The sequence below is a fragment of the Oryctolagus cuniculus genome, chromosome 14 (genome assembly GCF_051225735.1).
Source record: "Oryctolagus cuniculus isolate XC-2025 breed Fujian yellow rabbit chromosome 14, ASM5122573v1, whole genome shotgun sequence".
Classification (NCBI taxonomy): Eukaryota; Metazoa; Chordata; class Mammalia; order Lagomorpha; family Leporidae; genus Oryctolagus; species Oryctolagus cuniculus.
In genome coordinates, this window is record NC_142880.1 from 35,021,105 (window position 1) to 35,047,439 (window position 26,335).

General features: G+C 36.2%; 1 long non-coding RNA gene across 1 annotated transcript in view; it reads left to right on the top strand.

The window, feature by feature from the left end:
* LOC149122290 (uncharacterized) overlaps positions 1-12,289 on the top strand; it is a 58,022-nt gene extending 45,733 nt beyond the window's left edge. Inside the window, exon 3 of the long non-coding RNA XR_016220053.1 lies at positions 12,084-12,289. This is a non-coding gene — a long non-coding RNA (uncharacterized LOC149122290). The remainder of the gene's footprint in view (positions 1-12,083) is intronic.
* Positions 12,290-26,335: the final 14,046 nt, after the last annotated feature.

A 26,335-nucleotide genomic window follows, 5' to 3' on the forward strand; every position in this document is an offset into this window, starting at 1 on the left:
TACACACTTGATTTGGAGGGAATTAATATCTGTCCCCTCAGTGAAAGTGTTCCATTCTGGTGGAATAGGAAAAACAATATGACCTGGGAGTGAGAAAACCTCAAGCAGAGTCCTACACTTGGAACAGAAGTAAATTTTCTACTCCTTGTCCCAAGTTTCCATGTAAGAAATGAAGAGGTTAGTTAATTGCCATAGTTTCTCCCAGCTCCTTTACACTATTGTTTGATAGTCTGTCTCTCTTTCATGTTCCAGGAATCCTATATGAGAAAAGCAACACTAAATTAGGATAATTTCCACTTCAAATTAGGTGCTCAAGTAATGAAATTCTTTTCTTTTTTGATAAAACATGAGCCCACATTGTTTTATTGCTTCCCAAACTTATCATCTACTGGCACCAGGAAGAACATAGCCACAATCTCTTTACTGTGAAGGGAGAACTTCTGCTGGAAGCCTGGGACATTATGACAAGAGACAGAATTTAAAACCATCTTAGTCACAGAATACATTGGCCCTCCTGAAGTTCAACTAAGGGAATAAGGACAGAATTGCCACCCAGCACTAGAGATGATCAGCACTCCAAATGTCACATTTGGCAACCTGCACCAGGATCTTTGTGTCATGCAAGGAATTTCTATCCCTGAGCCAATTGGAATGACAGAGAGGGGGTGCTAGAATTTTCTACACTATTCCGCCACAGAACTTTCTTTTTTAAAAAGGTTTGTTTATTTGAAAGGCAGAGTTACAAAGAGGCAGAGGCAGGGGAAGAGAACTTCCATCCATTGGTTCACTCCCCAAATGGCCACAACAGCTCAAGCTGGGCTGATCTCCCACATGGGTACATGTTTGCAAGCACTTGGGCCATCTTCCACTGCTTTCCCAGGCCATAGAAAGAGCTGGGTCAGAAGTAGAGCACCTGGGTCTCAAATGGGCACTCATAATGTATACCAGCACTGCAGGCATTGGCCTTAACCACTACACCACAGCACTATCCCTAGAACTTTCTTTAAAATAATGAATGTAAGCAAAGGAAAAGCCGTTTTTTGTCCATATGGTCCTATAATACACTGAGGCTTCAAAAAGTTCATAGAAAATAATAGATGGACTTATTTTGGTGCAAAAATTTTGAAATCCATCATAGCTTGTACTTCATTCTATTTGAGCACTACTGCTAGGTAAAATGATGCTGTTTCTGGTCAAAAGCCAAGAGATGCTTCCAGGTATCCCATGTGGGTGCAGCAACCCAAGCACTTGGGCAATGCTCTGCAACTTTCCCAGGCACATTAGCAGGGGGACAGATCAGAAATGGAATAACTGGGACTCAAATGGGGCACCCATATGAAATGTCAGCAATACAGGAGATGTCTTTACCCGCTCCACCAAAATGTCAGCCCCCACTCTTTATATGTTTTATATTTCATCTCTAAATTGTTCATTATAAGCTTAAGCATGGGGTGGCACTGTGGTGTAGCAGGTAAAGCTGCTGCCTGCAGTGCTGGCATCCCATATGGGCACCAGTTCGAGTCCTAGCTGTTCCACTTACAATCTAGTTCACGGCTATAGCGTGGAAAGTCAGTAGAGGATAGCCCAAATTCTTGGGCCCCTGTATCTATGTGAGAGACCTGGAAGAAGCTCCTGGCTCCTGGCCTTGGATAAGCACAGCTCCAGCTGTTGCAGCCAATTGGGAAGTGAACCAGCAGATGGAAGACCCCCTGCCTCTGCCTCTGCTTCTCTCTCTGTGTAACTCTGACTTCCATATAAATGAATAAATCTTTTTAAAAAAACTATGTTTAACCAAATGCAAAGTCCATAATTTCTAGTAAAGTAAGATATAAATTATAAAAGTGGCTTACTACTCATAAATGCATCCTGCATGACATAAGTACCCTTGTGATTTGGTGCTTAATAATGTAAGAGGAATTTTTTTCCACTTTGATTACAAGTTTTCAAACTGGCTATATTGTCTATTGAGTTGAATTATTATACACTTTATGTCATTAATTGAAGACTTGCAAATCTGTCAATGTTCTTAATGTCCGCAACATGTTCCACCACCAGGAATCCACTGAGATACATCCATAGCTTGATGCTTCATTACTCTTTAACAGAACATTGAGTTCTCCATTCTAGTGATGTTTATGATTGGAACATGTTAATTACAGCTTGTTTTATCATCTTACGATTATTTCTGTTTTAAGCAGAAGCACTTTGACAGCAGCTATCAATGAAAAGTAGAGTATTTGGGGGAAAAAGTAGTAAGTTTAGAGTGGAGGTTTCTTAGGAAGTTCAACACTGTTAGCACAAGTCCAGCAGAGTATGTAAGCAGCCTAGGACTTGTTCTCTTCTGAATGAGATGAATTGCTAGAATTATATAGCATAACCCAGAATCTTGAAATTCAGATAGACATCTACACCAATGAATACTGACTTATAGTTTAAGGTATATGATAAGCATTTTCAGTTATAATATACATAAAATATAAAATATATACTATATAATATAACATAATATAATAATATAATATAATAATATAATATGTAATATATTATAATAATATATATTATTATAACATATTATTATATTATCATCTATACATAGTATATTATATATTATATGTAATATTATTTTAATAACAATATTATATAATATTTATTATAATATAATGTAATATAATATATAGTAGTATAATATAATAATATAATGCATGATATAATGATAATATAATATGTAATATATATATAATATAATATAATATAATAATATAAATATTGTACGTTATAATATAATATAATATATATGTATATTATGTACATATACATATATATATAGCACATTTTTATGATCATCCTGATTTTAGGACATAAAATACTGGATATACATTGCTATATGCAATAAAAAAAAAGTATATTAAACTTTAATATTTGGTTTTAAAAATTTGTTCTGAAAATGCAGAAAGCTTCCAAATGATTCAACTTGCTACAATTAGGATAATTTACACCCATGAATATTAGTTTCCATCTCTGATTAATCTAAAATTAATAATTGTGGCTATAAAGCATTTTAACATAACTATCATTTTAATGCTGATAATATTAACCAAACAGGTGGTTATGGGGGTAAAACAAGAAAGGCTATAAAAAAAGTCTAAATTATGATAGTACTCCAATGAAGCCTTATAATATACTTACATAATATTGATGATAGTATAACCTGCTAAGTCCCTTTCTCTTGAGGAAAATGATCTTTGGCTAGCAGATTTAACTATACTCTGTTGCCAAACTAGTCCCCGGACAATGGACTTTCTAAAATCACTCAAATTGTGGCCACTCTGACTTCATCAACTTATGTCAATATAATATTATATCACATATGCCTTAGAGAAAGAAAGGAGTTTGCCACCCAGAAATAGATTTCACTTTGGGATTTCACTGCATCTACTCTTCCTAACAGTAGCTTTCAAGGCTAAATAGCCTTTTCATGCTAATGGACCTAGCTGCAGAAGTATAATCTTTTTTTTTCATTTTTTCTGTCTTTTTTTTTTAAGTTTTATTTAATGAATATAAATTTCCAAAGTACGACTCATGTGTTACAATGGCTTCCCCCCCATACCGTCCCTCCCACCCACAACCCTCCCCTTTCCCACTCCCTCTCCCCTTCCATTCACATCAAGATTCATTTTTGATTATCTTAATATACAGAAGATCAGCTTAGTATACATTAAGTAAGGATTTCAACAGTTTGCTCCCCCGCAGAAACATAAAGTGAAAAATAATAGATGATTTTTTTAAAATGATGATGAAATCAGATCAGACCTATTGTCATGTTTAATCCCAGTGAGAGTCAAGTTGGGAGTTGATAATTTCTTTTTTTTTTTTTTTACAGAGGATCAGTTTAGTGTACATTAAGTAAAGATTTCAACAGTTTGCACCCCCATATAAACACAAAGTGAAATATATTGTTTGAGTATTTGTTATAGCATTAAATCTCAATGCACAGCACATTAAGGATAGAGATCCTACATGAGGAGTAAGTGCACAGTGACTCCTGTTGTTGACTTTACCAATTGACACTCCTGTCTATGGCATCAGTAATCTCCCTATGCTCCAGTCATGAGTTTCCAAGGCTATGGAAGCCCTCTGAGTTCTCCGATTCTTATCTTGTTTAGACAAGGTCATAGTCAAAGTGGAGGTTCTCTCCTCCCTTCAGAGAAAGGTACCTCCTTCTTTGAAGACCTGTTCTTTCCACTGGGATCTCACTCACACAGATCTTTTGCCAGGGTGTCTTGGCTTTCCATGCCTGAAATACTCTCATGGGCTTTTCAGCCAGATCTGAATGCCTTTAGGGCTGATTCTGAGGCCAGAGTGCTATTTAGGACATCTGCCATTCTATGAGTCTGCTGAGTATCTCACTTCCCATGTTGGATCACTCTCCCCTTTATTTATTCTATCGGTTAGTGTTAACAGGTACTAGACTTGTTTATGTGCTCCCTTTGACTCTTAGTCCTTTCATTATGATCAATTGTGAACTGAAATTGATCACTTGGAAAAGTATAATCTTTTAAGTGAGAAAAATTGCTGTGTCTAAAAAGAAACAGTTGCAAGGCCTAGCCAATAAGTATTATCAGGAGTGGCAGAGTGTGCATGAGACTGAGTCCTGAGGGTGGAGGAAAAATTTAGAAAAGGGAGGGTTTCTCAATGTGAGAACACTCATCAACAACAAAGGTTTTAACCCATTGTCAAAGATCCCAAAGGATGATGGTAATACTAGGATGACATTTGAAAACTTAAACCCAACACAGTCCATGCTGAGGGAGGTAGAAATAGCTGAATTTCTGTGATAGAGAAAGAAACAATCAAAATCTCACAGGAATTATGCTACAGTTACTCAACTGATACAGCTGAAAAAGTTATGAAATGACTATGTTCTACAAGAGGCCCAAAGACATTCCATTTACAAAAGCAATAAAATTGGTGTTGGTGCGAAGGGCACTGTTACTGCTGAGAATCACAGAGGTGGATCTTTTCTGTGGGTCATTCCTCATGGTAAGGAATGTCATAAACACTAGGAACTCAGATAGCAACTTGAATGTTAAGATTCCAAAATAATAGCGACTATGCTAGAAAACAGTGCTCTAGTCCAAGGTAAGTTTTCAAAGAGTCTATTGGTTCCCCTAGCGCAACATGGTTAACCTCTCTGCTCTCAAATTGTAAAATGGAGGGAAAATACTTGGTAATGGGAAGGACACAACATTGGTTCTATGACCTACCATGTAAGAGCAGATACAAATGAAACCCTCTAACCATCCTTCCAACTATACCTAAGTCAGAATCTATGTTACATTTCAGAAACAATGGATATTAGAAACTATTAAATTATCAATTTTGAAAGTTGGGATACTGATACTGGATTTATGTTTTAAAGAGTATTATCTGTTTAAGTTCTTTCCTTAAAAATAAATGAGGCAAGAATCAGAGATTGTGAACTCCAACATATCCAGATTTAATTCAACAGTTTAGGTAGTTAAAATCAGGCAGATACTGGAGATTGATATTAGACTATCACAAATTCAATGCATGACAAGGATCAGAAATGGTAAATGAGAGGAGGGGAGGAACAATGCCAGATTTCATGAGACTACCTGGGTCCTGCATTAATAATGCTGACCATGAAATTATCCTAAGTCTGTCAGTGACCCAACAGGGCTGATGCACTGCAATAATGAATTGAAGAGAGCATGCCCTATAATTCAGTCTCCAATCAGGCCACAGTTATCTATGTCATGAGCCAGTAAAAGGTGACTGTCATCCAGAGGAGTGCCTGTGGGGTTTCAGATCCAGTATGCCAGTGGGCCTATCACTGGTGACTATCTGGTGACTATATGGGTGGATGAGCCTCATCAGTATCAAGGAAGGTCCAGAGGAACCCATGAGATTTCCCTGAAACCCATCAACTTAGGAGCCCCTTCAGGACAGCATCAAGTAGAGTATTCTGCTTTTGTTGTGGATGGCCAGATTGGGTACCAGCTGGTGGATAATGGATAAAGGGAAGTTAGGGAGAACATCACATGGTGGTACACTCAGTAATGTGGCAGGAAGCTGCTGCTGTGAACGCTTCTTGGATGCTTGTGCTTGGGGATTTTCCAGGGCAGTTTGATAGTGAGAGCCTAATTTCAGGGGCTATTAGACATCAGAGCTAGGAGATTTGGTTTGACCTGAAGGTCAAATATATACTTATATTCAAAATCCAGTATTTAAAAAGGTTATATTTTGAATATCTATTCTGCACAGTTGTCTCATTCAATAATAAATGGTTTCTGTTTCCTTGTTGCAGGGCGGGCATTGTTCATGGTTATGCCATTGGTGTGTAACATTAGCATTTTGTTTTGAAAAATCTGAAAGGACACTGCAGCTGTACTGATAGCGAATATCTGTGTGATTTCTCAACTGATTGTCCACCAACCGACTTTCAGGCCAGGCAGTAACTCTCAATATATTTGCAACAGTGAGACAAATATTGCAAGCCAATTGGGAATGTTAGCCTTCTTTAGAGGAATGCAGCAATAACCAGGAATAAGGAGTGAAGTCAATGTGTATAAAGGAATGGAGACACAGGTGTCCTGACATGGGCTGTATGAATCAGAGAGGTCAGCATGTGAGGGGAAGATAATGGCTACATGTAGAGGAGCTGGAGACTCATGAGGATTGGCATAAGATACAAGCACAGTAGGAGCCACTTAAGGAAAGATGTGGTGCAAACAAAAGGGATGGAGACCCTGAAGCCAGCCCTTGCTGCAGGCACAAGGATAGGCTACTAAGAGCAGGCTTGGATGTCAAAGATTTTTAAATGCAAGATTACAAGGATGAACATCAGACCCAGCCACAGAAAATGGTATAATTGCTGATAATATATGGTTTCAGGAGCAAGATCAGAGATACATAAAGTCTGGCATAGTTGGAAGGCACATAGGGCCTGAGACATCACGAGGCAAATAGTTGGCAGAGTGATGGAGGATTGGCAAACACAGAAAGAAATAGAGGAGATGTCATATAAATCACTGCACAGATAAATTTATAGGCTGAAGATATTATGTGAGAAGACAGAGACCTAATCCTCGTGACATCCTTCTTAAGATCTAAGATGAACTATACAGCAATATAGGATAGTGAAAATGGAGAATATCATTAATATAATGCCTTTAGTAAGACTGTACAGCAGAAACAAATAATAAAGGAAAAGTGTTTTTAAAACATATGAGCAGATGGTTGGCACTGTGGCATATCAGGTAAAACTGCCATCTGCAGTGTTGGCATCCAATATGCGTGCCAGTTCAAGTCCCAACTGCTCCACTTCCAATACAGCTCTCTTCTATGGCTTGGAAAAGCAGTAGAAGATGGCCCACATCCTTGGGCCCCTGCACCCACATGTGAGTGCCAGAAGAGTCTCCTGACTCCTGGTTTCAGCTTTGCCCAGCTCTGGTCATTTCAGCCATTTGGGGAGTAAAACTTGGATGGAATACATCTCTCTCTCTGCCTCTGCTTCTCTGTAACTCTTCCTTTCAAATACATTAATATTTTTATAAAATGAGTAGAATTAATAAAGACTAGTAGAATCTTAAGAAAAAGTAAAAATATGCAACACAGATAACCAGTGACAGAAATCCAAACAGCATTGTTCTTGACCAAATTAATAAAGTTTAGCGACACAGTTAAAGAATATTCTGAAATGCATAGAAATAAGTTTTTTAAAAAAACTTAAACCCAGAGCCACCACGTTATGAAATCAATTTATCAAAAATCTTCAATAACATAGGAATCTGCTATATACACAAAATAAGTTGACTCAGTGTTTGAAAAATCAAAATAACCAATGACCAAATTAGAAAAGCAAAATTTCTGGCCCAGATTTGTAGAATTTCCCTCATATTCAAGGCAGTAAAACATTCCTCAATTTCCCAGATTCATAAAAATTGGTAATAAATATGGAATATGACTTAATTTCTTTTCTGAATGCAGTAGTACATTGATGCCACAGTCAGATCAAGACATGAACTAAAAAGGAACTTAAAGAACATATCTTTATAAAAAGAGGTACAAATATTTTAAGCAAAATGTTAATATATAGCAAAATATGAAATCACAAGAGATCAATAAAAAAGCAAGATAGAGTCAAAGATGCCAAGGTGTTTAACATTTCAAAATAAATCATGTAAATAATGCATGTGGAAGAGAAACACAAAAATATCACATGGTAACTGCAATTAAAAGATGAAAAGTTTTGAATAAAATTAAGCATCTAATCACAAAAATAAACTGTGAGTAAAGCAATAAAAATAGTTATTACTTATTATCACTAAGATGGGCTGCAATGCACCTATAATATAAAGCATAATTGTCATAGAACACTGAAAGCTATTTCCCTCAGAACACAGCTGTACAACTGCTCTCCTTGTATTTTCTGTCTTCAACAATGTCCTAGATGTGCAGTTAGGAAATTTAAAAAACAGAAAATTTTATGTATAAGGATATGCTTTTAAGCAGCAAAACCATCAATAAATGTTAATTAAACTATTATATACGGAGATAATCCCATAAAATTCAAAACAAATAAAAACTGACCAGAGAATTATGCAGGATTACTGTGTACAAGGTCAATATATAAACCCAATGTGTTATGACATGCCAGTAAGGATGAAACAGACAACAATATTAAATTACAGAATACAGAACTACGAGTGAATATCTGTAATAGAAACAAGAGAAAGAGAGGTCAATCTATGTAATGTGTTTTTTATTATCTTAACATAGTCCTGGAGTCAATTTTTTTTTCAAAAAAGTCAAATGACCTTAAAAAAGAGCCAAGAATATAAATAACATAAAGACCCAGAATACCGGAAAGATTCAGCATTCTGTTACACATGAGACCATTATTATTTTTTTTGGCATGTTTCTATTTATTTATTTATTTATTTAACTTTTATTTAATGAATATAAATTTCCGAAGTACAGAATATGGATTACAATGGCTTCCACCCCATAACATCCCTCCAACCTGCAACCCTCCCCTTATCCACTCCCTCTCCCTTTCCATTCACATCGAGATTCATTTTCGATTCTCTTTATATACAGAAGATCAGTTTAGCATACATTAAGTAAAGATTTCAACAATTTGCTCCCACACAGAAACATAAAGTGAAAAATACTGTTTGAGTACTCGTTATAGCATTAAATCTCAATGTACAGCACACTAAGGACAAAGATCCTACATGAGGAGTAAGTGCACAGTGACTCCTGTTGTTGACTTAACAAATTGACACTCTTGTTTATGGCATCAGTAATCACACTAGGCATGAGACCATTATTGAAAGTCCAAGGGTCACAAGATTTTAATAGGGTTCTGGAAAAAGGAGGGAGGGACAGTGCTCTGATGTCATGATCATCAGGGGGGTGAGAGTGGCCCCTGGTGTTGGGAGGATCAAGCTGCAAAGATGAGGCAGTTTCAGACCTGAGACCAAGCAGAGTTCCTCTCTGCCCCCACCTGCCACAACCCCATGCTATGGCCCTCATGCTCGAGCATTTGGATTGGCTGTGTGTTCTCTGATGTTATGCATGCTCATTGTTAGGGCAGACTTTAAAATCAGGTGTTCAAAGGCAACACTGCTGAACCACACGGCATCTTCTTTTCTGGCATCCCAATGTTAGGCTTTCTGGGTTTGTTCCTGAGAGAGGTCTCAGGTGTTTCACGCATTGCTGCTCTGTGAACTTCCCTCACCACACTCAGGAGCCCTCAGGAGGATGCTGGGACTCATTGGAAGCTGGAAAGTGGTGAGTGTCAGAGACCAGTATTCTATGGTCACAGGAGGTGAGCTGGGCCAGTAGCCAGGACCCTGGTGTCCTGTCCTGTGTCTAAAGGAAAAGGGTTTGTGTGAACCCTGGGGCCTCACAGCTTTCCAAATTGATGGTGATTACAGAATCCACATGGAGAAATGAACTTCCACGTGTGATCTGATATCCTTTGGTTGAGAAACGAGGTCACTAGTTTACAATTCAGTCCTGTCAGCACAGCTCTTCCTAGGTTCTGAGTCAGGTTTTGTTTGATGCTAATAACAGAATAGTACAGACTCAGTACTTTAGAAAGAAATGGTATTTGTCTCATGGTTTGGGTCCAAGGTCAGAGGGCAGTATCTGTTGATAGTCATCTTGTTGGCAGAGGTTTGGGTGGCACAGAGACCATATGACCAAATAATGAAATTGCAGGAGGTTCAAATATGAAGTAGTTTCTATAGCACACACCTGGGAATAAGCAGCCACTCAATAATCACATGAATTGATTTAGTCTAATCACTTCATTAGGGTCCCACCTGTTCCCAATGATTACTCTCTCCTAATTGGGATTAAATGCCTTCACACCCTTGTGTGGAGAGTGAATTCTTTGTAAAGGCCAATCATTCTTCACTCCCCAACCCCAAGTTAACTGGTGTGAGAACGGAGAATCAAATAAACTGTTGAACACACAGTAGTTTCATTATGCATCCAAATTTGGTTTAGCATTTGAGAGTATCTCAGAATATCAGATTCTGCTGGCTATAAAGTGGTTTATAAATTTGAGAGTTCATTTGTGACTGGTAAAAGAAAAAATTCTTTTCCCCTCAATTCCTGTACCTTTGATTTTAAGACTCAGATATTTCATGGGCAATATGAGTGGCTATGATTCTGTCTAATACACAAATTTCAGGCCATAGCTAAGCTCATGCAAATAAGATAGCTTTAGAGGGGATCTCTGGTTAACTTCATAATTTTTACTGGAGCCAGAAAATCACATACATGCTTTTCATTGTTATATGCCTGGGATGTGTTTATGCTAAAATCTTAATCCATTATGTCTACTAACTCTATATAATGTCAGAATTGAACTGTTGGTAAGTCATAGGTGTTATAGATGTGTTGTTTGATATTAAGCAAACAACACACATTTGGTGTTAGTGATCACGAAAATGAATGCACAGGTCACAGACTTAAACTGATTTTAAGTGTTTGATTTCTGGTGAGAATTAAGACCTTGAAGGAGGGAGCCAATGCAAACTGTTGGGAGGGAAAAGTAGAAAGTGTGGAACTCTCACAATTAAATGTTCTGGCTGCTGAGGTTTGTCTTAGTTCCTGAGAGTGAATCCCCTTAGTCTGCATCTCCTGAGAGTGATCCCCAAAGTCTGGGAACCTGAGTTTGGTGTCCCTTGATACTGTGGGATAAATAGGTTGTTTCCTTTTAATTGCACTTAGTACACCAGTTTAGAAATTATGTGCCATGATTTCATGTTAGACATATATACTCTTGCATAGATCCCTAATATACAGCAATAAAACCTGAAAGGAAGACAATTGTTGACATCTTTGTTTTCTGCTAAATTTGAATAAGAATGTTAACATCCACAGAACTCATATTCAGGAAAATAGAGGGGCCTTGGTCAGTTCAGGTATTTTCCCAATCTCTTCTACTTCTGCCCCCAAGAGGAAAGTCGTGGTTCTTTGATGTTTTTGTTTGCTTACTTTCTGTTTCTCTAAACCATGAGTTTTGCTAGCTTTGTTTGGTATTTGTGACAATATCTTTCTTGATTTTTGTTCCTCATCTGCTAATTCTTGGCCTTTTTTGTTACATTATGGCAAAATGCTGTCATGTTATAGATTGTGTATAGAATGTGCTTCTGTAGGAAATATGGATAGTTAAAATGGATTGTCTATCTTTTCTTCCATATATACTGATTTTTGTGCTTTTTCAACACTTGAAGTGACCTTATTTATTTGTTTTCTCCATCTAGTGTTAGCTGATGTATCTGCACAATGACATATGGATAACTATTAATTACCCCTGGTTGGGTATTTATACCATTGTATTTATTTGTTCTGATAAACACTGGGCAATCCTTGCAGTTTTGTAAGCATTTTTCTTAAATATTCGAATGCTCTGTCTATGAACGCTGATATGAAACACTGTACTATCCTCATAGAAAATGATCTGCTCATCTCACTGTGTAACCCTTTTAAATTTTCTGACACAAATCCTGATTAACCTGAAGTGCATATTTCTTTTCCAGGCTTCAATCTAATGGTGTTATAATGGACCATGTTCCTGCATATTTTCTATTTAATCATTTTATATCTTCTTTATATTTTACTTTTGAAATCTGTACGTATGTATCTTACGTTCACAAAAATGTAATGTATTTAGCACATATTATTGGTTTGGAACACTATTTCTTTGGAAGCTCAGATATCATATAAAAGAATGTTCTCAACTCTTTACTCCTATCATTTATATAATTTCTGTCATTATTTTTCACGATCAGAAACTGAAACAACACTGTTCAATATTAAGTTTTTATTAAAATGATAATATTATCTGTTAGGTTACATTGGAATAAAGAATATAAATATTTTGCTATACCTCCATTTGCTTTCAGTCTTTTCTTTACTTGGATGACTTCCAAGACTATGTTGCTCTTTATGTCTGATGAATTATTTTCTAATCGACTTGATGGAAAACAAGAGACAATGAATGAGAGAAACAGCTCCTATTCACAAGTTCATTTCACAAATGCTCACGTCTTCCAGGGAGATATCAGATCTAAACCTGAGAGCAGGTAACTCACTTCAGGCTTTCCATGTGGGTGGCACAAACCACATGTCTTGAAACATCATCATGACTTCCCAGGGTCTGCTTTAATTGGAAGCTGAGTTAGGATCAGAATCAGGAAATGCACCCGGGTCCTCAATTGTGGAATACAGTTTTATTAATCTTAACAGTTACCCTAAGCCTTTTTTTAAACTGAAATACATGGATCCAAGTTTGAACATCATGCCTGTAATTCGACAACTGTCTTAAGAATGAATGAAACAGTATAAAGGGATGGGGTCATGGGCAGTGAGTTAAGCCACGACTTGGGATGTCCTCATCTCATATTTATCTTCCTCATTCAGGTCCTGGCCATTCCCCACTTCCAATCCAGATTCTTGCTACAATGTATCTGAGGGGCATTTGATGATGTCTTAAGTACTCATGTACCTTCTGCCTACATTGGAGATACAAAAGGTGTTCCTGGCTCCTAGATTAAACTGGAACCAGTCCCAGGATTTGCAAACATTGACAAGTGAACTAGTGGATGGAAGATCTATCCACTACTGTCCCTCCTCCTTTCAAGTAAATAAATACATATTAAAACCTTACAACTATTCTTCCATTTAGGTTCAAGTTTAGCTTTGCAACAATGGCATTCCTAGAATATCAGAAAGTCATGCAAGGGATGAGCAGAAAGTTTAATGGGAAAGGCAACCTTGATTTTTAAATTTTAAGATTATTTAAATAATCCTTAGCAGGACTGGAGATTATTGCCTTATTCCTTTCTTATGCTTTGTAAATGATGTATTTTGTTAATCACATATTGCAGATAGTTCATTGATAGAATATAGAGCCATTTCTGATTTTTAAAATTTTGCTCAGTCTTTAACACTACTTGTATGTTATTACAGGATACAATGCAACACTTGAGAATGCACACAACATAATTTAATCAATCTAGAAAATGAGGATTTTCCTTGCTTATTTTGTGTTTAAGGCCTACAAGCTCCTCCATTCCAATTTCTTATATAGTGTATCTTATCATGAACTAAAGTCACAACAATATATGTTGGAACACTGCAACTGGTTCGTTCTTTCTAACTCTGTTTCTATATGTTATCCTACCACCCAGTATCTTCAGTAATGAATCTTCCCATCCTAATTAAAACCATTTATATTTATATCCACCATTTTTAGAAACCCATATATCAGAGAACATGTGAGATTTATTTCTTCCTATGCCAGTCTTACTTCACTTAAGGATTTCCAGTTCCACCCATTTTGAAGCAAATAATATTTCAATCCTTTTTAATCACTGAATTAGGATTGGAAAACCTGTAACACATTGATAGATTCCTAGGTTGGTTCCAGATATTTACTACTGTGAATAGTGCTGTAGTCAAAACAGCAAGCAGAAATCTCTTATGCATGTAGATTGAATTTCCTTCTGATACATACACAATGGTTGGAGAGGTTTATCCCTTCTCATTTTTTGAGGGATGGCCATACTAAGTCTTCATAATGCTCAGGCTAACTTGCATTCTCATCAATATCTTATATTTTAAAATATTTCTTTATTTGAAAGTCATAGTTACAGATAGAAAGAGAGAGAGAGAGAGATCTTCCATCCACTGGTTCACTCCCCAAATGGCTGCAGTGGCTAGAGCTGGGCCAAAACAAAGCCAGGAACAAGAAGCTTCCTCCTGGGTCTCCCATGTGGGAGCAGAGGCCAAAAGATGGGCCACATTCCACTGATTTCCCAGGCCACAGAAGAGAGCTAGATCAGAAGTGGAGCAACTGGGACTCAGGTCCCCATATGGGATTTTGGCACTGCAGGTGGCAGCTTTAATTGCTACACAACAGTGCAGGCTCCAATAACTTATTAAAGTTTTCTTTTCTTCATACCCCACTTTCATTTGGTAGTGAGGTGACACCTAGTGTATTATGATTTGCATTTTCCTATATAATAATTATATTGCATGTTTTCCCATGTTTGTTGACCATGGGTATTTCTTCTTTACAGAAATGCCTGTTCAGATCCTTTCCCAATTCTTAGATATATTTGTGCATAATTTCAGCAGTTTCATATGTATTCTGAATTTCAGTTCTTTATGAAATGCAGAATTGGCAAATACTTTATCCCAGTCTGTTGTTTTTGTTGTTCTGGATTACTTGAACTCTTTTTAGATTCTGGATATTAGACCTTTAACCATTGCAAGATTGCGAATATTTTCTTCTGTTCTCTTGGATGCCTCTACAATATGTTGAGCAATTCCTTTGCAGTGCATAAGCATCTTAGCTTAATGCAATCCTATTTGTTTATTTTTGCTTTGATTGCCTATCATTCTGGGGTATTTAACAAGAATTCCGTGTGTATGCCAATGTCTTGCTGAGTTTCCCAATATTGTCATCTAGTAATTTGATGTTATCAGGTTATTGTTTTATATCATTGATCCATCTATAGTGCATTTCTGTATAAATTGTAAGGTGGTGGTCTTGTTTCATACTTCTACATGCAGAATCCAAGTTTTCCAGTAACATTTGTTGAAGGGTACCTTTTTTTCAGGCATTGATTTTGGCTCCTTTGTCAAAGATCGGTTGGTTGTACATGAGTGTATTAAGTTCTGCAATTTCTACTCCAGTCCATTGGTCTACATGTCTATTTTTGTGCCAGTATTAGGCTTTTTTTGATTCTAACTGACCTGTAGTTGTCATGAAATCTGATATTGCGATGCCTCTGCCTTTGTTTTATTCTTTAAGTTTGCTCTAGCTATTCAGGATCTCTTGGGCTTCCATATGAATTTTAGCATCATTTTTTCTCTCATTTTTTTCAGAAGAATGTCATTACTATTTTGATTGGGATCATATTGAACATGTAAATTGCTTTCAGTAGTATGGACATTTTGATTGTATTAATTCTTCTAATCCATGAACATGACAGATATTTCCATTTTTATGTTCTATTTATTTTAAAAATGTTTTGTAATTATCATTGTAGAGATATTTGACCTCTTTATTTAAATTTAGTCCAATTTGTTTGGCTATTGTGAATTGAACTGATCTTGCATGTCCTTTCTCAGCCATAGCATTGTCTTTTTATACAAATGCTGTTGAATTTTGTGTATTGATTTTATCTTGCAAATTTACCAAACTCTCTTGAGTTCCAATAGTCTCTTGGTGGAGTCTTTTGGCTTCCCTATATATAAAATCATATCTTCTATCAACAGTAATCATTTGACTTCAACCTTTCCAATTTGTATCCCTTTGCCTGGATTTTGCTTGCTGATGGCTCTCAGTAAGCCTTCTAGAACTATATTGAATAGCAATTATGGGGGTGAGCATCCTTGGAGATCTTAGTGGAAATGCTTCCAATTTACCCACACAATTTGATGGTGGCTCCGTGTTTGTCATAAACTACCTTGAATGTGTTCATGAATATTCCTTCTATTCCCAGTTTAAGGTTTATATCAAGGACATATTTTATCTAGTGCATTCCCACTTGGTCTGGGTGAATTATATTTCTAATGTGTTGTTATGTTTGATTAGCAAGTATTTTGAGGATTTTTGCATCTGTATTTATCAAATATATTGGTCTTAGTTTGCTTTGTACATATACCTGGTTTTAGAATTAAAGTGATGCTGGTTTTATAGGAGTTAAGAGGGGTTTTATCTTCACTCTTATGATTGTTTTCTTTGTTGTGAATTATCTTCTTAGCTTGATATAAGGTTTCTCTATTAGTTTTTTATTGCCTGTTCTTAGGGTATCTTATCAAGAAGCCATTGCTTATGTCAACGTCTTATAGTTTCTCTATATTTTGTAAGTTTCAGTTCTTACAATTACATCCATGACTCACTTTCAGTTGACTTTGTATAGGAAAAGAGGGGTGGTCATCTGGGTTTAGTCATGTCCATATGGATATCCCATTGCCTCTGGACAATTTACTGAATAGACTATACCTTTTCCAGTGTATTTTTGTTAGCTTTGTAAAAGATCCATTGTCTGTATGTATCTGTATTTCTTTTTGGGAGCCTCTATCCTCTTACACTGCTCTATTCATCAGTTTTTATGCCAGGGTTTACCATACATCTCTGGTATGTATTGAACTCATTTGTTGGGACCCCAGAGGTGTTCTGTTCCTCAAGAGTTACTTTTTTATGTGGAACATTTTTTAATATATGTGAAGCTATGAGGTTTAGGTTTATTTTTCTAGATACATGATGAATTCCATTGATTTTGATGGAAAGCATATTGTATCTGTAAATTAACTTGGATAATATGGAAATATTAGAAAGTATTTCAATCTGTGAATAGGAGCGGTCTTTTTGATCTCAGATTCTTTATCATGGCTTTAGAATTATTGCTGTAGAGGCATTTTACATCACAAGTCAAATTTATCCAGGGTATTTTATTTCTTATTGTGAATTTAATTTCTACTTTAATTTATTTTTTCAGTGGGTTCATAATAGTATAGGTATATAAAACTTATTCTGATTTTGTGCTTACTTTGTATCCTACAAATCTACCAGTCATTTACCAGTCCAGGTGGCCTGTTGTTGAACTCGTTGCATTTCCATATAAATAGAATAAAATCATCTGGAAAAATAAATAATTTCAATTTCTTCTTTTCTATATCTGTGTCTTTTATTTCCTTCCCTTTTCTTTTTGTTTTGCCTAGATCTTACATTGCAGTATTGAATATAAAAGTAAAAAATGTGCATTTTTTTATGGTTCCAATGATAGGGTAAATGCTTTCATTTTGTTGGCATTCAATAGAATCTGGCTCAGGTTCCTCAAATGCAAGGGTTTTGTAATTGAAGTATATGCAATCTATAAGTGTTCTGCTCAATTTACTTCTCATAAGTGAATGTATAATGTATAATTTTATACAAAATGTTTTCTGCATCTAGTTTATTATACTGATGTTTATTTTTGATTGATGTGAATTATTGGAATTATGAATTACATTCATATTTTCCCTGTTCCTATATTACATCTGACTTGATTATGATATCTGACCATTTTATATTTTATTTTTTGGATTCCAAAGTGGATTCAATTACCACCAAATTTGCACCTATATTCTAATCTGAAAACTGCACAGATCCTTTGTGTGGTCCTTGTGGCAGTGCCAACAAATAATATACCCTCTGGGGCTAGCATCCAAGCACTAGTCTCATTTGAGGAGAGGAGCTCAGATGAATCTACACCAACAGACAAAAAGAAACCTCCCCTCTAATAAAAAAAGAGAAATCAGACAATCTGATAATGAACACAGACATAGTCCACAGATAAAGACTGCCACAGCAAAAAACAATGAGTATCTCCACAAATAGTAAATAACAAATGCACCAAACAAGAATACGGAAGACAAGATGATGCCCCCCAAAGAACACAACACTACAATAATAGATTTTGAAGATGATATTAAAAATATCCAGAAATAGAATTCAAAATAATGATCACAGGATTGCTTAAAAGTAATCAGAAGAAAATGCATGAACTAATAAAATTTATACCTGACATGGAAGAAATTTTCTCCCATGAAATTGAGAACTTAAGGAGAAATCAAAATGAGATCTTGGAAATGAATAGTCAATAGAGCAAATTAGAAAATGCAGTGGAAAGCCTTAACAAAAGAATCTGGTAATCAAAAGAAAGAATGTCTTACTTAGAAGACAAAAAAAGGAAATCATTCAGAGAGATCAAACATAAGAAGAAATTAGAAAGTTAAAATACACTGTTGGTAAATTATAGACACTATCAAATGACCCAACATAAAAGTTCTAGGAATTTCTGAAGTTTTGGAAAGATGGGATGGATTAGAAGGCCTTTTTAGTGAAATAATAACAGAAAACTTCCCTAATTTGGAGAAATAAAGGGACATTTAAGTATGTGGAGCACATAGAACTCCTAAAAGATATGACCAGAAAATATATTCACCATGATAGATTATAATCAAACGTTCCACAGTAAAACATAAAGAAAAGATTCTAAAATCTTCACAAGAGAAACACTAGATTTATTTCAGGGATCTCCAGTCAGACTCAGAGCAGACTTCTCATCAGAAATCCTACACGCTAGGAGGGTATATCACTATTATAAATGCATATGCACCTAATTACAGGGAACCTGACTGTTTAAAACAAACGTTAAAGGAACAAAAGGGAGACATAGATTCAAACATAATAGTAATGGGGGACTTCAATACCCCAGATTCAGGAATGGACAGATCCACCAGACAGAAATTCAGCAAGGAAACAGCAGAGGTAATGAACACTATAGACCAAATGGATCTAATAGATATCTACAGAAATTTTCATCTTACAGTTACAGAATACATATTATTCTCAGGAATGTATGGAACTTTTTCTAGGATTGACCACATACTAGGCCATAAAGCAAACATCAGCAAATTCCAAAAAAAAAAATCAAAATCATACTACGCTTCTTCTCACACCACAATGGAATGATGCTGGAAATCAGCAACTTAACAATCTCTGAAACATATGCAAACATATGGAGACTGAATAATATACTCCAGAATAAAGAGTGGGTCATAGAAGAAATTAAAATTGAAATAAAAAATTTCTGGAAACAAATGAAGCAACAACAATATATCAAAACTTATGGTGTACAGCAAAAGCAATGTTAAGAGGAAAGTTTGTAAGAATTGGTGCCTATATCAAGAAACTGGAAATACACCAAATAAATGAGCTATCCACACATCTCAAGGATCTAGAAAATGAGAAACCAAACCCAAAACTAATAGGAGTAAAGAAATATCAAAATTAGAGCAGAAATTTAAAAATGAATCCAAATAGCAATATGAAAGATCAGCAAAATTAAGGGCTGTGGCTGGCGCTGCAGCTCAATAGGCTAATCCTCCGCCTAGCAGCACCAGCACACTGGGTTCTAGTCCTGGTCAGGGTGCCAGATTCTGTCCCGGTTACCCCTCTTCCAGGCCAGCTCTCTGCTGTGGCCAGGGAGTGCAGTGGAGGATGGCCCAAGTGCTTGGGTCCTGCACCCCATGGGAGGCCAGGATAAGCACCTGGCTTCTGACTTTGGATCAGCGCAGTGTGCCGGCTGCAGTGCACTGGTTGTGGCAGCCATTGGAGGGTGAACCAACGGCAAAGGAAGACTTTTTTCTCTGTCCCTCTCTCTCACTGTCCACTCTGCCTGTAAAAAAAAAAAAAAGAGCTGTTTTTTTTTTTTAAAAATAAAATTGACACATAATTGGGCAACTAACCAAAAAAAGATGCAAATTAATAAAACTAGAGATGAAAAAGGATATGTAACAACAGACACCATAAAGTGAATAACAAGAAATTAATACAAAGAGCTGCATGTCAACAAGCTGGAAACATAAATGAAATGGACAGATTCCTGGAATCAAACAACCTAGCTACATGGAGCAATGAATACATAGAAAACCTAAACAGACACATTTCCAAGATGAAAACTGAATCAGTAATAAAGACCCTCTCAATAAAGAAAAGCTGAGGTCCCAATGGCTTCACTGCTGAATTTTAACAGAAATTTAAAAGAGAACTAATATCAATTCTTCTCAAGTTATTCAAAACAATTGAAAGAGAGGGAATTTTCACAAAATCTTTCTTTGAAGCCAGCATCACCTCAATTTCTAAACACAGAAAAAGACACTATAGAGAAAGAGAACTACACACCAATTTGCCTAAATCAAATAGATGCAAAAATCCTTAATAAAGTTCTAGTCAATGGAATCCAACAACACATCTAAAGATCATTCACCCAGACCAAGTGGAATTCATCCTTGGTATGCATGGATGGTTCAATATTTGCAAATCAATGAATGCAATACATCACATTAACAAATTTAAGAACAAAACCCAAATGATTATCTCTGTATGCAGAGAAAGCATTTGATAAAATACAACACCCTTTCATGATGAAAACTGAGCAAATTGAGTACAGAGGAAAATCTCTTGACACAATCAAGGAAATTTATGACAAAATATAGTCAGCATCACTTTGAATGAGGAAAAGTTAGAAGCATTCTCACTGAGATCTGGAACTAGACAAGGATGCCCATGCTCAACATTGATATTCAGTATAATCCTGGAAGATTTAACCAGAAACATTAGCCAGAAAAAGAAATCAAGGGACACAAATTGGTAAAGAGAAAGTCAAACTATCTCTATTTACAGATGACATCTCTATTTGCAGATGGATCCAAAAGACTCCTCCAAGAGATTATGTGAACTCATGGAAGAGTTTGGTAATGTAGGAGGATATACAACCAATACACAGACATTAAAACTGCCTTTGTATACACAGATTATATACACAATGGCATGTTTTAGAAAGAACTTCTCAGATCATTCCCATTGACAATAGCATGGAGTAAATTTAACCAACAATGCCAAAGATCTTTATGATGTGAATTATAAAACATTAAAAAAGAAATAGAAGATAAAAAATGGAAAAAAATCCATGTTCATGAATTATAAGAAGCAATATCATCAAAATGTCCATTATTCTAAAAGCAATTTACAAATTCAATGTGATACCAATCAAAATAGCAAAGACATTCTTCTAAGATCTAGAAAAATGATGAAGAAACACAGGAGACCTTGCATAGCTAAAGCAATATTATAGAACAAAAGCAAAGCCAGAGGCATCACAATACAAGGTCTCAAGACATGCTTCAAGGCAGTTGTAATAAAAGCAACCTAGTAATGGTGAAAAAAAAAAGATGGATAGACAAAACGAACAAACAAACAAAACCCACCAGAAGTCAATCCAAGCATCTTCAACCAACTTATATTCAACCAAAGAGCATAAACATATCCCTGGAGAAAGGACAGTCTCTTCAGCAAGTGGTGCTGGGAAAACTTGATTTCCACATGCAAAAATATGAAGCAAAACCCCTCCTTTACACCATACACAAAAATCCATTCAAAATGATCAAAGACATAAATCTATGAGCTGATAACACCATCTTATTAAAGAACATTGGGGAAAGCCAGCAAGATAATTGGCTCAGGCAAAGAGTTCTTAGAAAAGAAACCAGAGGCACTGGCAATCAAAGCCATAATTAACCAATGGGATTACACTCAGAAAGTGAAGAGGCAACTGATAGAATGGGAGAAATTATTTGTAAACTATGCAGCTGATGAAAGATTTATAACCAGGATATATAAAGAGATCAAGAAACTGCACAACAGTGAAACAACCCAGTGAAGAAATGGGTCAAGCATTTAAATAGATATTTTTCAAAATAGGAAATCCAGATGGCAAAGAGACAAATAAAAAAATGTCTAGAATCACTAGCCATCAAGGAAATGCAAATTAAAACCACAGTGATGTGGCTGGCACTGTGGTGCAGTCGGTTAAATCCCTGGCCTGAAGTGCAGGCATCCCATATGGGTGCCGGTTCTAGTCCCAGCTGCTCCTCTTCCTATACTGCTCTCTGCTATGGCCTGGGAAAAAATAGAATATGGCCTAAGTCCTTGGGAACCTGCACCCATGTGGGAGACCCTGAAGAAGTTCCTGGCTTCGGATCAGCACAGCTCTAGGCATTGCAGCCATCTGGGGAGTGAACCATCAGGTGGAAGACCTCTATCTCTGTCTCTACCTCTCTCTGTAACTCTGTCTTTCAAATAAATTCAATAAATCTTTAAAAAGAACACAGTGAGGTTTCACCTCATTCCAGTTAGAATTGCTTTCATACAGAAATCAACAAGCAGCAAATGCTGATGAGAATGTGAAGCAAAAGGTACCCCAACCCATTGCTGGTGGGAATGTAAACTGTAAAGCCACTATGAAAGACTGTTTGGAGATACCTCAGGAATCTGAATATAGACCTACCATAGGACCCAGCCATTTCACTCCTGGGAATTTACCCAATGGAAATGAAATCAGCAAATGAAAAATGTTATCTGTACCTCGATGTTTATTACAGCTGCATTCACAATAGCTAAGACATGGAATTGACCTAAATGCCCTTCAACTAAAGACTGGATAAGGAAATTATGGGATATGTACTCTATTGTATACTACACAATGGATAAAAGCAATGAAATCATTCATTTGCAACAAAATGAATGAATCTGGAAAACATACTGAGTGAAATAAGACAGTCCCAATATACTAATACCACATGTTTTCCTTGATCTGTGATAACTAACAGAGCACCTAAAAGAAAATCTGTAAAATTGAGATTGACACTTTGAGAAGCAATGACTTGAACAGCTTTGGTCTTGACTGTTGAGAAAGAGTTTTTATTTTCTATCTGTCATACTACTTGTTGAACTCTTTCTTAACATTGAGTTAATCATGTGTTTATTTTTTTATTTAATAAATGTGAATTTACAAAGTGCAACTTTTGTATTGTTGTGGCTTTCCCCCCAACCTCCCTCCCTCCTGTGACCCTTCCCTCTCCCACTCCTTTCACATTCTGCTCTTCATCGAGTTTCATTTTCAATTACCTTCATACACAGAAATCAACTTAGTATATACTAAGCAAGGATTTCAACAGGCTGCCTTCACACAACCGCACAAGGTATAGGGTATTGTTCAACTAGTAATGTTGTCTTTAAGTTTCATATTAAAGCACATTAAGGACAGAGATCCTACATGTGGAGCATGTACCCAGTGACTTCCTTTGTTGATTTAACAATTGGCACTATTATTTTTGATGTCAACAATCACCCTAGGCTCTTGCCATGAGCTGTCTAGGCTATGGGAGCCCCTTGAGTTCACCAACTCTGAACTTGTTTAGTCAAGGCTGTATCACAGTGGAGGTTTATAAAGTCAATTGAAAATAAATCTCATTAAGCATAATGTTTGGAATAACACAGGAAGGAGGAATTTTGTAACTGTGAAGCTCTATTGTCCTGCATACTTTCCTACAGATTACTTCTAAAGGTACAGTTTAAAATCGTGGTATGGGACCTCAAATCCCATCAAACTGGATAGTAAAAAATGTCATCTTAATTGTTAAAGTGAACATATTAAGTGTTAAATTGATAATATAGATAGGATTACATGTTAAATGGATCATATAAATAATATGAAATGTCTGGTAAAACTAAACAGAATTAAAAAGGAGAGAATATTCCAACATGGGAAGCAGTACACAGAGCAGACACATAGAATGAGAATCACATTAAATAACACTCTGTCCTCAGAATCAGCCCATAAGGCATTCTGGTCAGGTTAAAGTTGCATGAGAGCAATTCAAGCATCAAAAGCCAAGACAATGTGGTAAAAAATGTTCTACATAAAGAATCTCTGTGAGAGAGACCCCAGTGGAAAGAAGTGGCCATAAAAGAAGGATGTACTTCTGTCTGACAGGTGGAGAGTACTTCAACTTTGCTTGTGGACTTGTCTAGATACTGATACAGATTTTGGATACAAAGGCTACTTAAGCCTTGTAGCTTCTATAACCTAGGCAGCTCATGACAAGAGTTTTGGGTGATCACTGATATCATACATAAGAGTGTTATTTGTTAAATTAACAACAGGAGTCACTGTGCACATACTCTCCATAAAGGACTTCTGTCCGCAATGAATTGTATTATGAAAATTAACTGTAAAACTAGTTCTCGGTTTGTGTGTGTGTTTGTCTGTGTGTGTTTGTTCATATGTGTAAATTGTTGAAATCTACTTTGTAAAAGTTGGTCTTCTATGTATAAAGTTAAATAAAAATGTATCTTAAAGGATAATGGATCTTGGAATGAGCAAGGGAGGAGGAGTGGGGTGAGAGTGGAGGAGGGAGGGCAGCATAGTGAGAAGAATCACTATATTCCTAAAGTTGTACTGATGAGATTTGTACTCATTAAATAAAATGTTTCTTTGAGATATAAAAAGAAACAAGAAGAATGGTGTGTATGTTTCCTGAGTAATTGCTTCACTCTCAAGACAAAATGCATGATGCAAAAGAATTCATCTTCAACCACACACTAACGAAGTGGAACCCTAGTGGTTAAATTTTAAGGTTTCAAACTCATATTTGAAACGCATGTGTTAAAAATAGATGAATTCTTATTTCAGCTCAATTCACAATAGCTAGAACCTGGAATCAACCCAAATGCCCATCAACAGTAGACTGCATAAAGAAATTATGGGGCATGTACTCTATAGAATACTATCCAGCAGTCAAAAACAATGAAATCCGGTCATTTGCAACAAAATGGAGGAATCTGGAAAACATCATGTTCAGTGAATTAAGCAAGTCCCAAAGGGACAAATATCATATGTTCTCCCTGATTGGTGACAACTAACCGAGCACCAAAAAGGAAACATGGTGAAGTGAAATGGATACTATAACAGTGACTTGATCAGCCCTTGTCCTTACTGTTGATCGACAAGTTAAAACTTTATCACTGTTAGTATTTTTTTGATCTACTTAAAACTATTGGTTGAACTCTTTAATTAACACACAACTATTCTTAGGTATTTAAATTCAACTGAAAAGTGATCTATGTTAAATGGAAGAGTGGGAATAAGAGAGGGAGGAGATGTACAATTTGGGACATGCTCAATCGGACTTGCCCTAAATGGTGGAGTTAGATACGTGCCACGGGATTCCAATTCAATCCCATCAAGGTGACATGTACCAATGCCATCTCACTAGTCCAAGTGATCAACTTCAGTTTAATTTGATCATACTAATAGGCCTACGAGTCAAAGGGATCACATAAACAAGACTAGTGTCTGCTAATACTAACTGATAGAATTAAAAAGGGAGAGAACGATCCAACATGAGAAGTGGGATACACAGCAGACTCATAGAAAGGAAGATGTCCTAAACAGCACCCTGGCCTCAGAATCAGCCCTTAAGGCATTTGGAACTGGCTGAAGAGCCCATGAGAGTATTTTAGGCATGGAAAGCCAAGACACTCTGGGAAAAAAAGAAGACCTAAATGAAAGATCTCTGTGAGTGAGATCCCAGTGGAAAGATTGGGGCCATCAAAGAAGGAGGTACCTTTCTCTGAAGGGAGGAGAGAACTTCCACTTTGACTATGGCCTTGTTGACATAAGATCAAAGTCAGTGAACTCAAAATGCTTCCATAGCCTTGGCAACTCATGACTAGAGCCTAGGGACATTACTGATGCCTTAAACCAGAGTTTCAATTTGTTAAGTTAACAAAGGAGTCACTGTGTACTTAATCCTCATGTAGATCTCTGTCCTTTATGTGTTGTTCAATATGAATTAATGCTATAATTAGTACTCAAACAGTATTTTACACTTAATTGTTCTGTGTGGGTGCAAACTGTTGAAATCTTTACTTAATATAGGCTAAATTGATCTGTACATAAAGGTAATTGAAAATGAATCTTGATGTGAATAGAATGGGAGAGGCAGCAGGAGATGGGAGGGTTGTGTGTGGGAGGGAATTTATGGGGGGGAAGCCATTGTAATCAATAAACTGTATTTTATAAATTTATATTTACTAAATAAAAGTTAAAAAATGGATAAATTCAAATGTGGTAATAGGTTTTATGATGATTTTATTTGCTTTCCCTTTGTTTTCAATTCTGATAATTATACTCCATTTCTAAACACACATCTGCTTGTTACAGATACATGTATAAAATATGGAAAACATGATGCTATTCTACTTTAAGATACTTAAACAAGAAGCTAATATTCCTATGGCAACTTATATCTAATCCATCCAAAGATATTTGCTGTGACCTAATCAAATAATTAGTGTTTTATTCATGGGTAATATTGCAGAATTCAG